The following is a 17,152-nucleotide window of genomic DNA, read 5'->3' as shown; positions in this document are numbered from 1 at the left end:
ACCGCAGGGGGTCCTGTGCAGGAGGGGGGGGTGTCCAAAGCACCCCCTGCCCAAGTGTGTGCGGCTGGAGGCAGCTGTAGGTGGGGATCCCCTGCTTCCAGGGTTTGGGGTGGCTGTAGGAGGGGCTCTGACCCCTTTGGTGGTGCTGGGTTGGGCTGCGGGGCCCATGGGCATCCAGTGATGCTCTGGGCAGAACGGTCAGCCCCTCGGTAGCCCACTTGCCTCGCTTTTCAGTCACCACAGTTGTGGGTGAACACACCACTTTTGCCCCAGTATCGCTTTCATAAGCTGCCCTAAATTCACAGCTCTCTTTCATGCTCCAAACTGAACAAGTCCCAAGCAAGGACTCACATAGGGTTTTCTCTCTTAATGTAGGGAAAAGCAGCAGGAAGTGGAAAGGAGAGACGCTGAGAAGAAAGGCTGACAGCCTTCCTCCTGCAGCTGTGGAGGGGAGGACGAGGCAGGAACGGGAAGGATAAAAGCAATGACTGCCAGCTGGGAGCTAAGCAGAAGGGCTGAGTTTTGTGAGGAGTGTTACACTGACTGATGGACATCGCTCCCAGCCTGGCCTGCTTTGTGTAAGTCAAACTGCTCCTGCGCCCAGTTCTTTAAAGGGTACCAGGTGTGCTTGCTAGCCAGTAACGATCTATCTGGTTAAAGGGTGTGCTAATCTGTGCTGACTGCTTTATAAATACAGACTTGGGTCTTGTTACTTGTCCAGCAAGGAGGTCACAGTGTTCATGTTTCTTCAGCAGTCACTGTAGTTGTTGACTTAAGCCAGCAGAGGAGATGTGATGTTAAATGCCTATCCCTTGGTGTACAATGGTGTTTTGAGAGTCCACGCATGGCTGCTCCCCGAGAATCAAGCCTGCGACAATCCCCTTGGTGTGTGGGGCTGCTGCCCAGGAAGTTCGCAAGTGGGACTTGTCCTTGCAACTGCTCTTACTCTCTCAAATGTGTGGTAATTCACAGCAGCTGGGAAGCCTTCACAAAATCTAGAGTAAACTTGAAAAACATTTTGCTTGAAAACCCGCACGTTTTCTATACGTGCTGCCAGTGTTTAGGGGTTCAATTATCTTGTTTCACTCTCTTTTCCCCTAGAGATATCCATCTAAGAAACAGATTGGATTCATTTTATTTTTGAACGCCTATTAAATCAGTGGGGTAACACCAGGGCTGAATGTGGCCCAATGGGTTCCTTAAGAACTCATCTGCTCCTTATTCCAATACTATTTCCTTGCCAATAACAACTGTTTTTAATTACAACATACAACATCTGTCCAAATATAAAATGAAGTGATCACAGAGTTCAAGCTGCGATCCATTTAAATGGGCATTCTCATGGAATGAACCTCCTTGTGCTGCTGATTCAGCATTTTATATCTGTTTAACTAGAAGAATTACTAGAACAGATTTACATTTTTATTTTTTTTTCTTTCAGCAACAAAAATACGCTAATCACCTAGACTTTGGTTCTGGGTTAATTTATGTAGCAATACTCGACATCTTTAAAATTACAGTAGTCCTTTTGTAAAGATTTATGGAAATCATGGTCATGGTTGTGCAAATCATTCCAGGTGTGCTGAGCATGTGAATGGTGCCATTAAGCAAGAAAGCAAGAATCAGTAGGGGAGCTCATGCTAGCATACTTGCAAGATATAACTTAGTTTTGCTGTCCATGTTTTGTATTAAAGTAACACGAGTTTCTCCACTGCAAAATAATTGTATCTGGGGAGAAAGGCATGTTGCCACTGAAATGAAGTGAAACAGATAAAGGAGAGAAGAAAAAGATTATTTCTGTCCTATTAAATTCTGCCCATACTTCAGGGTTAACATGGCTGGGTATAATCTATATGAATGCGTTACTAAACTTTGACAAAGATTACAAAGAAGTGGTTCTGCTGGCAATATCCCACAGGAAAGGTAGCAGTAAAATGATGCATGGTTCATAGAATTTCCCAGCCAATTGGGGTCCTGTATCAAATGCCACCCACTCTATGATAAAGGCATCCTGTGTTTTTTGCAGGAAATTCTTTGGGATGAGGAAATTTTGACGTGTACAATGTGGAGACTTTGCCATTACACTGTCTGAATTGGTCATTGTTCCAGCTTTATTTCATTGCCTACTTTTGTGTAGTTTCCCAGTTTCCAACATGGGGCCCCAGTTTATTTCTGTTCAGTTAAAAAAAAAAAAAAAAAGTCCAGCTGGGCAGGAGGTCAAACTGGTGATGCAGACTCTTTCCCAAACATTGGTGTGAATGCTGCTCACATGATTTATTATTTGTAAACGCTGACCCTGATGTTGGCCCTGCCTGTTCTGAGATGTTTGCCAGCTGCTGCCTTGCCTCTATCAGATTTCACTTCGTCTTGCACTGCCATTCCTCTTACATCTCGGTGCTTTGCCATAGGATAAAGAAAAAGGTGTAGGGGCTTCCAAAGTGAGAATCTCCCCTAGCTGGTCACAGAGCTTCAAATATGCATCTACCATGCTATTCCTTGGGTATGTGAAATCAGAGCTTTGCATTGCCACGTACCAGGTACCTATCTAGTAAAAAACACTCTTTATCCTTACAAATTAATATCCATAATCGCAGCGTGTGAATTCACACTCAGGGTTCTGCCTTAAGTGCCCAACTGTAAAAAACAGATGATGAACTGTGTTGATCCTTAGGTCCTTTCCTTTTGTGTTTCTTGAGCAAGGAGAGATGAACCTCAAGGATTCCTACTAAGCTTGCGCAGAGGTGACTGCTGCCAGCTTTGTGGTGAGGTGAGGCAGGATGGGTGGGCGGTGCAAAATCCTTTTTGAGTGTAAAAAATGGGCATTTGTGGACCTACATTTTTCCTGCGATCATCTTTTATCTTCTCTTAGCATTGCTGCTCTGGTGCAGGACTGGCAAAGGAGCTCTGCGAGCTTTGTAACCCAAGTCAGTTTGTTTTAGATCCATTTTCTAATAGAACCAGACTTACTCCTGAAATATTCTGTAAATTTGCAACAGGATTTGCTGTATTGTATGAGTGCATCGGGCTAATTTCCTCTAAAATGCTCAGCCTGAAATATCTGTTACTTGACTAGCATAAACCAGGCAGTGGTGGTTGCTAGATCTGGCGCTCTTGTTTGACTTTTATTGCTACTTTGGCTTTTTTTGATGTTCCTGTGGCAGACATTTCAATCTACTAAGATTTAGGCTGAAAGCCAGCACAGAGAATTAATATTTATTGTCACTACAGAGTTCCTCTATTTGACAAGGTGCAATTGTATCAGTATGTGTGGTGTCAAAGATATTCCAAACAGTCTAGAAACGATAAAGCTCAGGATTCTTCAGGCTTGTTTCTGATCCCACTAAGAAGTAGGTTTATGCTGTTGGATTTTCTTTTCTTTTTTTTTTTTTTTTGGTGCTCAGAAGAGAAGCAGCACAGCAGGAGGAAGCAAAGAAAGGTGTTATCCATGTACAAAGTGCAATTACTTCCATTTGTATCTTTGTCATCTGCCTTCTAAGGATCTTCTTTCTGCCCGCTTCTGCCCTTAGTAATTTGGTTCTGAACATAATTGGGTTTAACAATATGCTCTGTGACGGTGATTAATGATTTGAATACTTTTTATTGCACTCCTTGCATCCAGCTACATTCTGATCAGCAATGTCTAGATGTATGTGGGGGTAGAGGCATGACTGTGTTTAGAAATGGGACCTACCAAGTGGGAGCCCCATAATAGTTACCTTTCTGTACCTCCTGCATGAATCCCACATGTCTCTTCCCCTGGAAGGAGTGGAGGAGTGTCAGAGAAACACAGATGTGACCAAACTTAGAGTTTCATGAAGCTGGTGCTGAGATCATACTTCAGTGGTGCCTGGAGCCATGTCAGAAGCTCTCTGAATGAGACAGAAATCTTTCTCTTGACTAAGTGTTTGATACAAGGCTCACCTGAATTGCCTTGAGGGGCTCAGCAGGTGCCTGGAAGTGTCTGTGACTTGCTGTGAGGAGGTGCTCAGATGGAGCAGAGCTTCTGGATAGTGCTCTGCAGCATGTGTCATGTGGCTCTCCAAATAAACTGTAGAGAATGTCCCCTGCACAGAGATAACACAGCATGGGTAGGTGTGAAGTACCCAGTAATTCTGCACCTCCATTTAGCAAAAGGAGGCAAAGGACGGCCTTCTTCCATGGCTGCCTTTAAGCATTGTACTTGGAGCCTGGAGGCCCTACATTTCTTCCCTTGAATCTCCTTCCTGCAATGCGATGGGACATTCTATTCCGCCACATTGTACGTGATGCTGAGGTACTGTTCAATTACAATTTAATTTCATTTTGTTCTTTAATTAGGACAGATTGGGATTTGTTCCCAGCTGTTCAACAGAAATCTCAAGCGACTGATTCTTAGGAAAATAATATCACCATTTCTTTATGAGCTATACAAGGTATCTCGTGTAGTCTCTTCCCCTTCAGATGTTAAAAGGCCAAACCGGTGGAAAATAGCTTGACTTGCTTGAGAACGAGGCAGAAAGCCCCAGGAGGAAGTGTATCTCCTGAGGACTTCCCAGCATCTCAGCTAACTTTAGACAACATAAACCGATCCAGCTGTCCTTGCTGCCTTAACTTTTCAGGCGATTTATTTTTCTTTGGAGCCAGAAGAGGGAAAATTTACCCCAAAAGTGATAATACTAAACCAGTGTGAAGAAACAGTATCTTGGAAATGAATCACAAAACCGTGACACAGGGGGCAAAGGACCCTCATTTCAACAAAGGTAATATAGTAGGATCTTGCTTTTTTTTTCTTTTTTCTTTTTTTTTTTAACTTTGCAATAACTGCAGCCATTCAAAAGACTCGACTTTCAGAATAACATTATACTTGCTCTTCAGACTATCATTGAAACAACTAAATAGGATGCTAGAGCAGAGGAAGCTTGGAAGCTTTTTTTACAGGCCTATCCCTAAAAATGCCAGTAGGAAGTAGGAAGCAAGACATCCAAAATCCCTTTCAAATGACAGTATCGAAAGGAAATATTTGTGGATTGTTGTCTTATAAATAATCTATAAATATTGCTCATGAATAGTAAATTAACTTTGCAATTCTAGCTCCATGTTCTCAAGATAATGAAGACTTTTTGAGTAAATGTATTTGTAGTGAAGAGTCATTAACATGACAGCTTTGGAAAACGTCATTTGTTTCATGTGGCTTCAGGGTTTTTTTATGGTTTAGTCTTTTTTTTTTGGCCTCATGGATGCTTTACTGATATTTTTTCTTGTCATTTGCCTAATTTGGGAATCATTCCTGGTTTCTGGTCTGGAATGTGGGATTTCACAACTCTGTTCTTCAATGACATCATGTGGTTTGTTCTGAACAGAGCAGTAATAAATATGAGCAAGGGGAGTTTACCAGCCCTCCTGCAATACGCATTCTAGTGGAACAGGCATCTTTCCAAGGTTCGAACTAATTTGTGGGTTTTAGATTTTGCCTAGTACGTCACGTTTTCCATGTAAATAGGACAGAGGGTCCCACCTGGATAACAAGAAAACTTTATCTTTCTTTCATCTCCCCCTTAGCAGTGGTTAATGCGAAGGCCTGCGCTCCCGAGAGCTTTGGTAGAAGAGCAAGACTTGGAGAAGTAGAGAGGAAATTCAGACAGTGAAAAATGCAGAAAGCATTTGGTTTCCTTTCTGATGAGAGCTTGCTTTTCCATCCTGTTACAAACATGAACCTCGAGGAGAAGGCTTTGCTGATTGCAGGGGTGGGAGCTGGTTTAGCTTTTCCCCCCGCTGAGCTTTCTTCCAGTTTACACCTGTTCAGTATCATTAGAAATTTGAGCTCTCGCTAGCAATTGCGCTTTTGGTAGAAGAGGCTGGTGCTGGCTAAATAGAGCTACTAAGAGTGTTTCTATATACAACTGCTTCTGGGAATGACAGATTTCTATATTTATGGATTCCTATTACAAGAACATCCCCGTTTGTGGGGAACGCTCTTTATGCATTGCTTAGCAGTGCATATGAAACTCAGGCTGCCCTTTTCTTTGTGCTTTCGGATGGCCTCCAGGCAGCACCCAGATGTATTTTTAGTATGCAGAATAGGGGAGAAATTGCAAGAAATTGTGCAGAGAAGAAATAAGCAAAGAAGTTGAATCTGGCTAAATCGTTGGATTTAGGCGAGTTGGATTTGCGGGAATGAATACATGTTTCTGTGCAAGAAATGAAATGTATACAAAATGAGGCAAACTACCTTCCCCAAGATTTTCTGCAGAAGTAATATGCATTCTGAACAAAGACCAGAGTTCCAGTAAGGAAGGAAATAGTGTAATTTGTAAAGGATCAGTGCTGTATGAGCACACCTTTTCTCATCCCTCAAAACTAAAAACCCAGGCTACTAGCGGAGGTATAAATTCAAGGAGTGACCAGGTCAAGTATGATCAGAGAGTCTTTCAGCTTGTACGTCAGAAAAGAGAGCACATGGTAATTGTAAAGGTTAAATCCTTTTTCCGGTGACTATTGATAGATAACCTCAGCCAGCAGAGGAGGAAAACTGCAGTGCCTCATCTATCAATGGCGATCTGAGGGCTACTGTGAAGTCCTACTGCTAATTAAAGACCGGTGATCTAGAGCGAGCAGTGTCTTCAGATATGCTTGGGCAAGTCTGATTCCTTTGCACATTCCTAGTTAGCACATCATATTACTGTTATTTCTATAGCCCTGTAAAACATTTACGGCTTTTTACAGACACTTAAAAGCCAATGTTACTGCTGCAAAAGGCTTGCAATTTCAGTCTAGGATAAGCAGCAGATTTCTTTTAAATAAAGGTTGGTGCAATCATTAAGCTGGGGTACAGAGATTATCTCCTGAACAAGTTCCTACAACATCGGTAATATACGCAATATCAGAGTGTCGCAGTTAATCTGAAAAAAACAGGGAAAGGAAGGACACCAGTAAACCACAAATCTTTGTTTAGTTTGGATAACAATAATCAAAGAACACAAAAGCCGATTATGACTTTGCCTCCCACTGCTTTGCTGGCTATTCATGCAGTAAGTCCTGGCTGGCCTGCTAAAGTGCAGTCTGAAGGAAACTGGCAAATTATTCAAGTCATTTTGTAGATAATTTGCAGATCGTGTCGTTAGTGTTTTTCTTCATCTTAGCCACATAAAATAAACTCATTGGGGTGGTAGCTGTTAATCTTGCAGCCTCAGATGGCCTTGGAGGTTTATTGATGTTGTTATAGTGACTGCCAAGTAGCAGGGCGCCATACAGAATTACAAGTGACCTGGACAGGAAACACAGAAAAAAACAACCCTATCTGTACCATCTCTTGGTCCAGCTGAACTGGTGTCACCCTTGGACATGGCATTTACTTTTTCATTGCAGAAGATAAGACAGATCAGGTCAAAGTGGTATTTCTACGAGGGATTTCTATATGTATGCTGTAATAGTGTTTCTCACTCTTCAGTACCTACTTACATATATACATCTTAAGTCCTACACAGCTATAGGAAGCAGAGAATCCATCTGAGCCTACATAGGATGCTGCACTAACAACATCTTCATCATTACCACTGTGAAAGCAGCTCAGGGACATCTGCACACCATTTGTCCCATAGACATCCTCCTGGAGCGTGTAGTTGATCTCCAGAAAGCTTGATGATCCTGGAATTGCTCTGTGACTTGCCTGTCCCATGGTGGAGCATCTCACCCTGACAAGCACCTTTGGACACGTTACACACTTCACCACCTCACCCGTTTGTGAAATGGAGTGACCCCACAGATCCTGGGTGCTCTTCTGTAAAAGCGCTAGGGAAGAGCTAGTTGTTGATACAAACATCTTGCCAAAACATCTGCTTGCAGGAATGGCAAGGAATCCTAACACCCAATTAAGCAGGTATGGGATGAGACAAACTGCTTCCTGGCTATACTGAAACATTCCCTTTAAACAACAGCAGGCTTTAATTCTGGTTTAGCAGAGCCATGCTTATGATTGTAAAGCACCGGCCTTTCCCTGCCGTGCTTGTGTTCCCCTGGAGTGACAGCAGTCTTGTGCTGCCTAGAATAACTCTGGGTGGAGCAGCTTCCCTGGCTGGGGTCTGGAAACTGTTAGATTAAACCCTCTGACATCTAGTTACAGACTCAGGAATCGGTGGACAGCATCCTATAGATGTGCAAGTGGCATACACTCCCTGGGGAAGGTAGGGAAACATCTATTAACATCTGGAGCTGGACTGCAAAATCCCCAGTGTGAACCAGACCTAATATTTTATGGCAAGACACATACCAGAAGGGGGACGTCCTGAAAGGTGTACTGACAGAAGAAAATGAAAGAGCTCTTGCTTCAGTTCTTTTTTTTTTTTTTCCAAAAAGGCCTCAGCGCTGTGGTTTGTTAGTGCAGTTTTTGTTTGGTTGGTTTTGCTGTAATTTACAGGAAGGGATTTCTCTGTTTTCACTTTAGAAATTGGAAATCTTATCTGTGTTTGGCTGGAGGGTCTCTAAGGATGAGTGGAGACATAGCAGGATTATGACCTTGGTAGATCAAAAGATAAGTGATCAGGAAAGGAAGGATTAATTCTTAAATTGCTAGAAACTCACTGTTGCTTCTTATCTCTTTATTTCAAATATTGGAAAGATACCTGGGGTGAGAATCTAGATGTTTGTAAGATTCATGTATCTCATCACTTAAAAAAGAAAAAAACTCATACCTACTTTTCTCTCTGAAAAAGTGAAGACCAAAGAAGAAAGGCAAAATGCCTTGATAGTTCTCAAATCACAAACACATTTTTCCAACTAATTTTTAAGCCTCCATTACACACAAAGAGTAGGTGTAAAATATATGTTTCCATTACAGAGCACATTTAAATCAAGTAAATAAATGTAGCTTTTCGCCACACAAATTGTCACTTAAGTTAGCCTTTGTGAGCTGTAGTTTCTTCCCTTGTTTTTGCTGCCTGAAACACCATTTAAAATATTTTCAGCATCAGCCCGAATACAGCTGAGGATTTTTGGAAGTAAGCACTTCAAATGAGGTTGCTTCTAAAGAATTTGCCTGGCATCGAACATCTGCTGTCAGGGCTGCTATCAGCATCGTGCCACAAACTCTTCCTCACCTGTGTGATACTAATGGGTTTATTGCGGTGGAGATGAAAGATGTCTGCACTGTGAGCCTGGTCTGTGTCTCTCCCTTTTCTTCCCCCAGTCCAAACACCCAAGAAGGAGTATAGTGTTTATGAAGTAGGAGTCTAATAGCACTGCTTGGAGCCAGGCGTAACCCACAGTCCTCTCTAGGGAGGCTGGTTCTCCACGGTCGCAGCTCTGAGGGCTGACTGATCTAGCCTCTGCTCCAGCTCCTGTGCCATGCCAAATCTGCTGTGCCTCTAAATGCTGAGCACCAAGACTTCCACAGGCACGTGTCCTGAGCCGGATGTCATCTGCCAGTGAACGTTAGACTTCACCTAAATCAAGCCCCGTAAAATCTCAGTCTTAAGCTTTGCACATAGCTCTACTCTGTGAATCCAGACTGGTTATTAGAGCATTAACCCCTCACACAGCCCAGGGAGGGGCATGGCCATTCTCTAGAAGACGGTCTGATGAAAAAAATCAGCTCATCTGAATTCAGCTTGGAAAAATTTCCGCCTTACATGTAGTGCTTCCTGCAAGCAGAATGCAAAGCCTTTTATTGGAGGAAACCTTCTCCAAATCCCTGGGCAGGGGGTAATAATGTCTACTTGTGTAGTGTATTTGAAAGTGTTTCTTCAAAGCTGTCGCTACCTGAATAACACCGTAATGACCTTTATTTTACAGAGCGATAAAGCCGTGCTAGGAAGCAGTGTAGGCTAGCGGAGTAAGGCTCAGCACCACAGTATGTTCTGCATGCAGATCTGTATATATCGCTTCAGCTGAGCGATGTGAGTGGTAAATTGGAAAGTACTTCTAGGTCACAGAGAAATGAAATCATGCAGGCAGTTGCTCCCTGCTTCTCAGACAAACAGGCTAGAGGGCATTAGCTAATGCCAGACAGGGTGCAGGGGGACCTACAGAAAATATCATTCCTCTATTCCCATGTAGTACAAATCCTTTAGCACTGGGTGTTCTGGGGCTACCTACAGCAATCTGGCACTGAGCTTTTTGTCCTGGTTCCCCAGCTGCAATGCTCTGTCCCTCTGTTTCTCTGGAATATCCTTCTCTTGTTGCTGGCGTGTACCCTCAAAGGGACAGGTACCACAGCCTGGCAGGGAAGCACATACAGAAGAGTTGCTCTAGACTGGCTGTATTTGTCCCATTTCTCTAAGGCTTACAGATAAATGACCGTGTGCAGATGACAGTGTCCCTAAAAGTCACCTGCTCCTAGTCCCAGTCTCCTCCAGCCAGGAGGTGCTGGGTCCAGGGGGTTAAGGGAACTGCGGGCTACCTGCAGGCCACAGCAGATCCTGGTTCCTAAACCCTATCTGGGAGAGATGCTGACCTCTAGAATCCTTCCTTAAACAGAGGTTGTAGGTTTAAATCCAGCCCCAAACACTTAAAAGAAAGACAGTAGATGTTTTCTCCTGTGAATTTTCATCTGCCAGCAGAGGAGCGAGTGTAGATTTCAGAGAAATAAGAGAGATTTAGTTATGCTTCCCTGAATAATCTACTCATGTCAACAGAGGTTGCTAATAGAAGCTCTGCCTGGGCATTTGGATGGAAATTAATGCATCGAGGAGACAAAGCCTTGTGCAGTTTGCAGACATGACACTAGCTCAGTGAATGGAAATGATACATCGGGTTTTATTATAGAAGCTTCTTGGTAGACATGTTTATTAAATGCCTTGCCTGCCAAAAGCACTAAAGGACTTCTGTGTTATTTTCTTTGTGGCTTGCTGTAACACATATCTCTAGGGCTTCAGATGGAGTGTGTCCCCATACGCTGCACCTTTTTATATTTTTTTTTCCCCCTTGGCACGATCTTAATGAGCATCGCCTTTAAAGCCTATAGGCATCAAGAGATACAAGACTTCCAATCTGCCTGGCTCTGAGATTCATTGCACTGAGATATTTTCAGTGTGAGCTCCCAGTCTATCCAGATTCCTTTGCATTATCTTTCTGGTTTCCCTAGTGTTTGTGATCCCTTTCAACTTCATGTCACTTCTGTGAATGCCTGTCATCCTTTTGTTCAATCCTTCTTTAAAGTCATCAATAAAAATGTCAGAGAAGACCAAAGACCTGATCTCTCTGATGCCCTAATAAACATAATTCTATAACACAATAACTCCCTGTTTAGTATTCTTTTTTGTCTGCAGCTACTCAGCTGTGATTCAGTCCATGGACTATTGCATTCAGATCATCCAAAGAGCTAAATTTTATGATCTGGTATCAAATGCTTTACCAAATCCAAACATGCTCACAGATTTTTAAGATCAGAAAAAAGCATGAGAGCGTCAAATCTGCTCTTTTCAATCCTTGATTGAGCATGCTAATGTGTATCACTTCTAGTGTGACTTGAGTTGAAGACCTCATGAGATGGGAAATCAAATACTTTGCTTCATTAATCACACATATTGCTTTTTTGTTTCAAAAACTTATTGTTAAATTTAATCAGGCTTTACCTTCCAGACATTGTTTTTGTCTTTTTTTTCTAGATTAAAGATCGTCTAGTATCCAACTGTTCCTAGCTATGCTATTGATATTTCATGCAGTGATCTTCTGGTTTTGTTTTTTCTTTTCCTCACTAACATTGCTCTTGATTCTGCAAACCCTGCTTTTCATACACACCTGGAGAAATCAATCAGTCTCTGTGACGAGGAGGATCTGCTTTCATAGGGCAATTTGCAGACTTTGAACTAAAGTTTCTAATTCTTCCTATAAACAGAGAAATCAACTCTGTCAAGACTCCTTTTTCTGCAATTCTTACTATTTCCTGTGTGTTCCCTGGTTCATTTTAATATTTTTCTCTACATACAGAACCCATTTTTGATCATCTAAGAGCTCAGGTAACATTCAAGACAATGAAACACATAAACAATTGTCCCGATTTCCTACTCACTCAAATGTGGTCAAATGCAGAGTAATACCTTTGAAGTCAGTGATGGAAAACAGATATAAATGTCAGGGGAGACAGACACCATCGCTTTTAATATCTCTGGAGCAGGCCATGCAGAAATAGTATCCCAAACAATATCTATGCTCAGCTGTTCATCCCGTGCCTCCAGTCATTCTCCGCATACCTCAGAACCCATCTCCCAGCTGACAAGAAACCCAACTAATCCAAAAATGGAATTACCTAATTTTCTTCTCCATTATCTGAGGCTCATAATAGAAATGTGAAATGACCTGCTGTATTTCAACAGTGAAACCAAAGATGCTAGTTGACTCTCAGGTCTCAATTCTCACTACATCATATTTCCATTTGCAAAGGTCAGGGTCAAACCTGGTGGTGTATTTTTTATTTATTTTTTTTTTATGTTCAGGAAAAGCTCTGTAGATATTAAATGGAATTCTTTTGGAGTTAGAGATGATGGGGGACGGGGGAGGAAAGAAAGAGCTGCAGGATTTATTTAGTGGGATAGCTTGTATTTCAGGTGGTATAGTCAGCACCATTCAGGGTAGCTCTGCTGACTTACACCATTTGAAGACTGGGAGCACTCTGTGTCTGCTCTGTTGCCTTACCCCATAAATTGTGTCCAGGATGACCAAGTCTTCACTTTTTCCCTTCCTTCCAGCCAACGAGGGCTGTGTCGTGCCCTTCTCGGTGGGGAGGTCAGTGACTCACCTGCCACGATGAGGGCTCAGGGATTCCCCAGAGCCATCGTGGAGGACAGGCAGGCAGCCCTCTCATTGTTCTTACACTTGTGATGGATGGTAATCCCACGGGCAAGAACTGAGAGGAGGTAGAGATATATAAACATTTTCTTCATCAACATACCTCTAAGCCCAAATATATGGGTCTCTGGGTCTGGGCTTAAGCCTGAGAGCTGTAAGGATGGACCTGTAAGCTTGCTTAAGCTTGTAAATCTACCCATCATCCTGAGAAATCAACTGACGCAGTAACACAGTCCTGTGAGGACACACTTCGTTACTCAGGGTCCAAATACACTGATTGCTCAGGGTCCAAAGTGAACTCCAGCACAGCCCACAGAGGTTGGCCCTCTGTGAGCAGACAAAGCAGGGAGCAAGCGGCACCAGCAAGGAGCTGGCAGCACCGGTGCCACCGCCGGGGCAGCCAGCGGAGCTGGGATAATTCCTCAATTCCTCTCCTGGACTGGAGCAGCGGCTGCACGTGCCAGGGAGCTGCCTGCGAGCCGTGCGCTCGGTTTCCTGGCATCCAGGTTGCCAAGGAAGCAAAGTCACGGGCTCTCCTCCACCACCATCTGCGTTGTTTTGTAACGCACCCGATGTGCCAGGGAGGTTTCTCCCCCAGGCCTTGATTTAGACGCTCGCCGGCGTGTTTGACTTGTGTGGTAGTGAAATGCCACAAAGTTAAGTAATTACAAAACGGAGAAGGTTGAAAGCTCTTAGCTGTGAGCCCAGTGCCAGGAAATCATTTTGCTTTTGGTTTTGGACACGACAGTGTCAGAAAGGCCTCTGTTTGATGTCTGAACACCAACGCTAGGCCCTGCATCCTTGTCTGGGGGCCTAACTGAGGGTCAGGCCATGAGCTCAGGCCACGGCGTGTTTGCCAGGGCTCATGTTGCCCTGCAGCAGCTTTTTGTAAAGCTTCCCAACTGAGCGCTTCCCATGCATGACACTGCTTTGTTGGCGTTTAGGTGCTGGAGGACAGCGGGCCTGCCTGAAGCGTGGTGAGGAGAGCATTAAAGATGTCCTTTCTTCCCTGGACGTCCTTCCCAGTGGAGGCTGCAGTGGGACACAGACTTCTCCAGGGGAAACGAAGCCAGAGAGATGAAAGGAAGCAGCTTCTGTGGAGTGATGGAGGTCAGTGAGCCAGGCAGGAGCACTGGTCCATGTTCTGCATCGTAAAGATGCTATACAGCACGGGGGGGTGTTCTGGAAAGAGAGGCCAGGTCCTGGCTGGCAGAGTTACATCCAGAGAGCTGCAGTGATGAATGGGAAGTGCTACAGTGATGGAAAAAATAGGGGATAAAAAAGTCTTTTTAAACTTCTTTTTTCCTCTGCGTTGTGGTGCAGTAAAGAAACAGTATGTGAACGGAGATATGACCTGAGGACAGGCTCCAGTTCTCAGTGAAGAAGAGGTTAAATTCAGGCAATTTGGTATCTTTCTTTTCCCAGACATACAAAGAGGGACTCCAAGTTCAGGAACATTTTGCAGACCTTTCGGGGGTAAGAGAAAAGAAATTTTCATCCTCATTGAAAGTATCATTGCAGTGCATTGCAGGTGGACTAGAAAGAACCCTAGAGCTGAGAGAACAATGCCGGTCTGCCTCGGAGATTGGTGTTGCTGCAGCTTTCTCTCCTGCTGTATTTCAAGAGGTTTTTACTAACTCTTGGGTCCTCTTAAAACAGATTGTCTGATTCTTGGCAGTATATTTTGAGCGCCCAATTTGTTTCATGGCACAGAAGCATTTGCGGACCATGATGTTTCTATGTCAACACGTGCTTGAGGAGGCAATTTTGTCAGCAGAAGTGGCAGGTGTTAGAATCCAGATCAGAGCTCTCTCCACATCATTATTTTTAGTAAAGGACTTTTTTTAATAAGACATGTTGATATGTTTTCTCTATGTGGGATTAAAAGCACTTTAGGCTCATGCACAGAATTTCACTTTATAAATCTGTGGGAGTGCAGATTTTCTCCACTCTTGTCCACTCTGGTTATATTGCCTTTGTGAAATGGGAATAATAAACCTTGTCTGCCTCCTGAAGGGGCAGGGAATTAACTCTTTGAAGTTTGTAAGACCATATAAATGCCTTGCTATTATTAAAGTTACTACTACTCAGGGCTATTACACAGCTGCCACATTTCACTTCAGGAGAGTTTGCCTTGAACCGGTAGGTAAAGCAAACACAGTATATCAGGGTGTTATGTTGAAAAAAAGCTTTGGGATCTGTTAGGTTGAAAGGCACTATATAAATATGAGTTATTTGTAAAATTGGATTTTATAACCCTATCATTCTCCTCTGGTGTACCTCTTAATCTAAGGGCTTCAGTATTCTTTATGAACATTTAACAAGACCTATATTAAGCCTCAAGTCTCTTCAGTGCACATATTTTACATTTATATCATTTTACAGCTTGAATCAGTGCAGTGGGGACAGATTCATTTTTTTGCCCAGCTCACACAGTAGGCCAGCAATGGACCTGACTAACCTGCTTTGTTAATTAGTAATTCGCAGTGACCTGCTGCACAGAAAATGGTGCGAGAACTGCCGCAGCTTTAGGAAGAGGTGGCCTCTCCAAGCTGTAATGGTCTTGGAACATGCACTGCCTCTTCCTGTCCTTGCAGCTTTTCTAGGAATAATTGAAGCCTGACGGTCTCATTTAGCAAATGTAGGCTCCCGCTAAGTGGTTTTGGGTTACAGGTGCACGGGCCAGTCTCTCTGCCTGGTTTCTCTGTGTTTGATCCATGTACTGTTCCCATACATTTCATAAATACAGGGATAAGAATAAAAAATGAAAGCCTATGAGTATCTGTTAATGCAGATACGGAGACACAGTGAGTAAATTACACAGACTGGGGAACCGAGGTGATGAGCTGGTGTTTCAGATAATTCTCCGTTCAGCCTGCTGGACTCTCTTGATTGCCAGAAGATGTAGGATTTAGGCACAGATAAACATTTCTTGAAGGAAGGTTCTGAGAACTTCATTGCTCCTAGTCCTTACAGTTCTAACCTGGGAACCTTTTGAATCTGCCTTGAATCTCAATCAGTGGAGCAAAAATATTTTTCATAACCTTTGCTTCAGTATTTCTGCTTGGGGGAAATGCGAGTCAAGAACCAAACCTTGATCTGCGATACCCCCCCCCAGTGGAGAATGGCATGCCTGAAAAGCAGCTGTTTCAGGCTGGGTCTGGTAACTTGTTCTGAGCTTCCAAAGCTGCAGAGCCGCACCAGGGCACTGCCGCTCGCTGGCTTCTTCTCAGGCAAAGGCTCTTCTCATGGTGTGCTCGAGACAGTGCCCATGGGAAGTCAGCAGTATGAAAATGTGCCTTACCGATTGAGCTGTGCTTGGATCCCTCAGCCTTGGCCTGAAGGGACCTTATCCATGGCCAAAGAGCTTCTGGGCATGAACAGGCCGATGGGCTTCTTCCCTTCTCTGTGAGAACTGCTGGTGCTTTTGAACTCATGAACTGTGTAGCAGAAGACTGAAGGCACAGCGTTTCACCCTGCCGTAGGGAGCTGTGGGCACATTCACACAGGGGTGCGTGTGAACACGTGTGCTCTGCCCTGTGGGTTGGGACCAGGACAGCTAGCGTGGGTATCCAAGGCCCTCTGTGCCCCCACATGGTCTGGGTCCCTTCATTAGTTCCTTCGCCAAGTATATATTGATTCCAGGCACACTGAGCACAGCCCCTAAAATGCATTTGTTGCTTTATGTCTTCAGAGTACTCAACAAGCATTAGCTAATTAATCTTTCTAGCGTGGCCTGTAAAATAGGTAAATATTATTCTTGCTCTGTAGCCAGAGAAGTGAAAACAAGAAGATACAGTGGCTCCATCAAGCCTGGAAAATTCTGCTAAGACCAGAAGTAGTGAAGAATTCCAACTGTTGATGGCAGTCATCATCTGTGCTGCCACAGGCATATGTACGTGCGGTGTCCTTTTCTAGAAGAATTAGCGGTAGAGACCTCATTTGTCATCGTGGTGATATGCTGAGATGCAGCATGAATTCTAATTTCTAGCCCTGCAATCCACATGGACTTCGCCAAGCGTGGAGCTGCCAGAAGGGACAACGTGGAATGTGATCCCCGTGCTCAGCATCGCTTTATGTTAGATGCTCAGCTGCGTTTACAGGTGCCACAAGAGTTAGAAAATGAAATACTGTGAGACAGCCTCTTCTTTTACAGCCACTTCATTTACAGCTGCCGAGTAAATTGGATTTACTCTGAATTTTCCATCTGAATTTAGGATGTTTCTTTCCATCAAACCACCAAACTTCCCAGAACCAGCGAGCCTAATAAGCAGCCTTCCCACTGGTACCCTGGGCGGGTTTGTATGTTATCATCCGAAATCTGGTTGGAGGGAAGGTGAACTGTGGAGGCATGAGGGTACCCTGGAACTGGAAAACAAAGAAGCTTAAGAAG

The 17,152-nt window shown here is 43.7% G+C and overlaps 1 long non-coding RNA gene across 1 annotated transcript; it reads left to right on the top strand.

Annotated features, from left to right (window-relative positions):
- Nucleotides 1-38: 38 nt before the first annotated feature.
- Nucleotides 39-16,944, top strand: LOC125183711 (uncharacterized). Its single transcript, XR_007166166.2, has 3 exons — nucleotides 39-578; nucleotides 13,704-13,869; nucleotides 16,531-16,944. It is a non-coding gene; the product is annotated as an uncharacterized lncRNA (long non-coding RNA).
- The last annotated feature ends 208 nt before the right edge of the window (nucleotides 16,945-17,152 follow it).

Source organism: Anser cygnoides, chromosome 11, assembly GCF_040182565.1.
Source record: "Anser cygnoides isolate HZ-2024a breed goose chromosome 11, Taihu_goose_T2T_genome, whole genome shotgun sequence".
NCBI lineage: Eukaryota > Metazoa > Chordata > Aves > Anseriformes > Anatidae > Anser > Anser cygnoides.
The sequence above is the reverse complement of the archived record's forward strand: the minus strand, read 5'-3'. Positions and strand labels throughout refer to the sequence as shown.